The following is a 5,067-nucleotide window of genomic DNA, read 5'->3' as shown; positions in this document are numbered from 1 at the left end:
TTGGGTATTTTAAACGCAAACAGAAAAATCCGCAAGCGCACGGATACCGATGTAGCTTTCACCCGGGAGTATTCCAGAGTATCGATTTTCCACAGGGAACGTGAGTGTACTAATTAAGATCCAAGATCGCCCAAGGATAACTATATAATTATTTTTGGTGGGAAGAGAGGAAGTTTCCTGAGAGTTCTCTAATTGATCTAAGAATCAAGAATTACTTCAAAGATTATTTATATCGGGACATCAGAGCACTAACCACAGAAAGAGATGAGAAGGGGGCTAAGAAGGTCTGACTACGGTCCTACAAACACCGATCCGGAACGAGGTGGAATACGTCGACCGTTAGGGCTGTCACTACCCTAGGGCAACCACAACAATCCGCAGGATTGGGTGCAATTCCAGGTAATTGCAAGACTAAACACCACGTCTAATCTATTAATTACTACTCTAATGTTGCAAAGATTAGAGCACTTGATGCAAGCGGGAATCCAATAAATGACTTGAATGTAAATAAAAGTAAATAAAGAACTCAGGATTATGAATTGAAGAACCTGGAGAATGATGAAGAACGAACCAGATGCTTCAAAAGTACAATGTTGAGGAAGATCCAACAGATCCGGCTCCTCATCCGCTCTCCTCTTCTCTCTCCCTATTTTCTAGATTACAACTAGAACTAACTAGAACTAGAACTAGAGGAACTAGAACTAGAACTAGATGAACTAGAACTAGATCTAGATGAACTAGAGGTAGAACTAGAAGAACTAGAGGGATCCTCTCTACTTGGATGAAGACTTGAAACCCTAGCTTTGATTCTGTAGAAGAGGTATGATCTCCAGGGGCTAGGGGCCTTGCATATATAGTCTTTTCAGATGAATCTGGGCCCTCGGATCAAACCGACATTAATCGCACAGTTTTCCTTGATCCTTTAGGTCGGTGGAGCATAATCCGCGAAACGTGTCCTGATTGGGCACTGTAGCTGGGCGGGCACCCAAGGGGGGAGGGCGGGCGCCCTGCCCTCGGGCCCGATCGGCCTCCCGTTCGTTTCTGTGGCTTCTGGAGTCTTCTAGATGGTAGAAAATTGCACGGCACGTTAATATCTCTATGTAAACCCGACGTGTGGGCATTTCTTCTGTATTTCCTGATAACCCCCTACAGAAATAGACAAACACCAAAACTCGTGGAATTCTGTCAGATAAAACCCTAAGTCTAGGTGTTGGTTGCATTTGGATCCTTTTCCATGATTAGTTGATGGTTAAATATGAGCATTAAGGACCGTCAACAAGCTCCCCCAAGCTTAACCTTTGCTCGTCCCTGAGCAAAGATGAACTCAAGAGTTTCTGCAGTGGTTTCATGCCTTAAAGTTATACATGCATTCAAACAAGATCTCATCTTTGGGTTAGGGTAACTATTAAGATTTAAACTTACTCATATTACCTTTCACCATGGGGCTTGCAACCGTCACTTTTGTCTTGAGCAGTTAAAGGATAGAACGGTTTAGTCAAGCGCCATGTCTCTTGTTCTTCGATTAACTATAGCACTGGAGTTTTTGTAGATTTTCAAATAAAACTCAGAGATTCCTTGTATGACTTTCTCTAGTCTCTCTTTTGTGGTATTTTTGGATCCTTACCAAGGCAGTAATGGTGTATGCCTTCTCTCAAAGTATGTGGTATTTTTGGTATGAGGCATAGTGGCATTGCCTTCTCTCACACCCTACTCTAATAAGGTTTTGATATCTGGAGCTCATAGGTGGGAGACAGCTAATACATACTTACAAGACATTTATTGCATAGTCAAACCATGGATCCAGAAGAACAAGTCAATAAGTCAAATCAAGATGTGCATGTGTGGCGAATGAATGGTGTATGGTGATGATGGTGATAACAATGGTGGAAGTCTAATTCTACTTATGCTCTTTTGAGGGGATACATACCTTTCTTGCTCTTTTGAAACTTTTTGAGGAGAATGAGATGCTCTATATTTTATTTTTCTTTTCTCTCAGGTGGGTATCTTGTACCCCTAATTCTACTGTCGGACACTTGTCCATTTTTACCTCTCGTCTCACTTTTTCTTTTCTTTCGAGGTTCCGGGCACTTGCCCCTTTTATTTCCTCGCATTCTTTCTTTTTTCTTTCTTTTTTTAGAGCACTCATCTCCTGAAATAATATAGCAAGTGGTAGTAACCAAGATAACTTGAGCATTTTTTTTTCACAGGGAAAAACAGAAATAGGAGAATGTTTTTGGCTATTCTCTCCCGGATTAGGAGTAGAATATTTTTGGGTGGTTCTGGAGATGGAAATGGATGGATATATGTGGATGGTACTTCTGGAGTAGAAGTAGCATGTGTGAGTGAACGTGCAAGTGAATCTTGATTTAACCACCTGACAAGCTCCTAAGGGTCTACACAGCTTGACCACACTCAATGCTCATAAGCATTAAAAAGTAAATGTGTGGTTCATAGTCTAACAAGCATGTATATATGGCTGTGGTAGGAATTTAAACTCTCATCATACAGGAACTCATCATGCAACATTTTAAAGATTTTCAAAGATAAAATTCTCCAGAATTCTAGCATCTCTAGGAACAGATAAACAGCAGCTCAACCTTCCCATATCATATCAGTTAACGACTTAGACTTCAGATCAAGTACTCTTCCCACAAGTTTAGGTTTAGAGCAAATCTTAATTAATAACGGTCATGCCTAAACTTGAGAGAGATTTCAATTTTGAGAACTAGTCATGGTAGAGCAACTACTCATCATTTCCATGTGAGAGCTTATCATGAGGGTTCATAGCAAACTTTATTTATTTATTTAGCAAACTGAGCAAAGATATATATATATATATATAAGCACAAAATCTTTATTTGGTTTTTTATGATTATGCATATTTTTATTATTTGAGTAAAGTATAAACGCGAGTAGAAACACTTAGCTGGATAAATGGGAATGCTCTCGCCCAAGCTGGATTTTGACGTAATTCCTTCTGATGTAGCTAGCACGTGGCAGAGGTGTATTTGAATGTCGGCAGCGCCCTGACAGCGAGTAGGATGTCCTCCGTCTGCTAGTCTTCTTTGAACCTTGAATTCTGTGGAGCTCAAATAGACAACAAAGCTTTGTGGAACTAGTTAAGTGTTAGCATAAATATCTAGCCTTTATCATGTTGAGCCTCCTCAATAAATGTTACTCTCTTTAGTAGGATCATAAATTTATTTTTATAATTTTATTTTTATAGAACAGGAATATATTTATTTTATTTCTATGCCACCACAGTGAATGTACTTATGGGTTTTATGCCATGAGCATACCCACATGGGGCTTACTATTTTAAACATTTTTATTTTCTTTTCAGGATGATATGAACCTGATTAACTAAGCAAACTATTTTAAAATAATTGAAAGGAAAAAGATAACTACCAAGTTTACCTCTTGGCAAGGCGTTCGGTGTTTTTAAGTCCTCCGAACGGGACTCTCCGTTTTCTCAATCGTCCTTGGATTCGCTGGATGGCGTAGTCGGTGGTTCCGGCGGCGCCTGCTCTTCATGTATAACTATCTTCTTTCTCCACACCTGACTTGGTGCTACGGTCTCCTCAGGACAGTTCTGTTCAAGCTGTATGTTTTCAGACCTTATAACTTCTCCTTCATAGTCTGCCCATCCGTCCTTGATGATTTGCCTCCTCTGGTTGCGGTTGCGTCGTCTTCTTCTCAGAGGGGAAATGCATGTGGACTTCTCTGGTTCCAATGTATATGATTGCTTTAACGGTGCTAAAGAACGGTCTTCCAAGGGTGATGGGTGGATTGTACTCGTCTTCTCCCATGTCAATAACCTTAAAATCATCTAGAGCTAAATGTATGTCGGTTTTAGTGGCATGGTTCCGAACAGGAGTTGATAGGTGACTGCGACCATTATGTTGACGCCTGACCCAGTGTCGCAAAGCGTCTTCTGGAAGTTGTATCCATTAATAGAGCACTGGATGCTTGGAACACCAGGGTCGTCCTTCTTGATCAAGAAAGGCGACCTGAGTTGACGATCTTGACCTCCTTGAGCTGCAGTGACCATCTTAGCTGACTTGGTCCACATTTGCTTGTTCCTATTCCTCCTGTTGGTCCTCTTCCTTGGTTCATGTCGGGATTGCTCTGAGATTTGTGTAGTCTTGTTCTTGAAGGAAAACGTCTCCTTCGTCCCCTTGATGTAGAAACTGATCTTGGCAGCACTAGCGTAGATGACAGCTCCTGAGGTGTTTAGGAATGGCCTCCCTAAGATGATGGGTGCCCTCTCATTAGTATCAGTCTCTATCACCACGAAGCCTGCTGGAGCGTATAAGGTACCAACTCAGACGTAGAGGTTCTTCAATATTCTCTTTGGGAAACATAGCGTACGATCTGCAAGCTGCAAACACATGGTTGTTTCTAAAAAAGGATGTGTAAAGAATTTTTCATAGAGTACCCTGGGCATAATGTTGACGCTGGAGCCAAAGTCGCAGAGTGCTTCTGGGAAGTCTACCATGCCGATGGAGATCGGGATGACGGGGCGTCCTAGATTGTCTCTCTTGACCGGTAGAAGGTCAGTAATTACTTCCACAACGGGGTTACTCCAGTAGTAACGTCCTTAAGCATCTTAGGGCAGTGATTACCTGAGTGTCCAGTATCTCCAGTGTGTTTGTGCTCGTAGATCTAGGTTCTTCACTTGGTGGAGTCTGGGAGTTGTAAAACTCCTTCATATTTTGCTTGAAGTGTACCTACTCATAGAGACAAGGCAGAGATCAAGTGCATGGGCCCTGTTGGTGGAAAACACCAACAGAACCAAAGGTGTATTTGTTCTCTCTAACCTTAAGCATAGTGAGCAAGACAAAGTTGATGGATAATAAGACCATGAGTGTAACATTTAAAACATTTGTCAGATCAGATCACTCAACCTTATGGAAAGATAATCTATCTAAGTAAATGTTTTTTTTCTTTACATGACTATCATTTTCCAAAGATTGAGTGTGCAACATTTTAGTTCATAAGATTAGGAGTGTGGGATTACAAAGGTGGAAGGACTAAACATATTGAATCAATTGTGTTGGTTAATCT

The sequence above is a fragment of the Sorghum bicolor genome, chromosome 7 (assembly GCF_000003195.3).
Source record: "Sorghum bicolor cultivar BTx623 chromosome 7, Sorghum_bicolor_NCBIv3, whole genome shotgun sequence".
NCBI classification, from domain to species: Eukaryota; Viridiplantae; Streptophyta; class Magnoliopsida; order Poales; family Poaceae; genus Sorghum; species Sorghum bicolor.
This window is presented reverse-complemented; position numbering follows the sequence as displayed.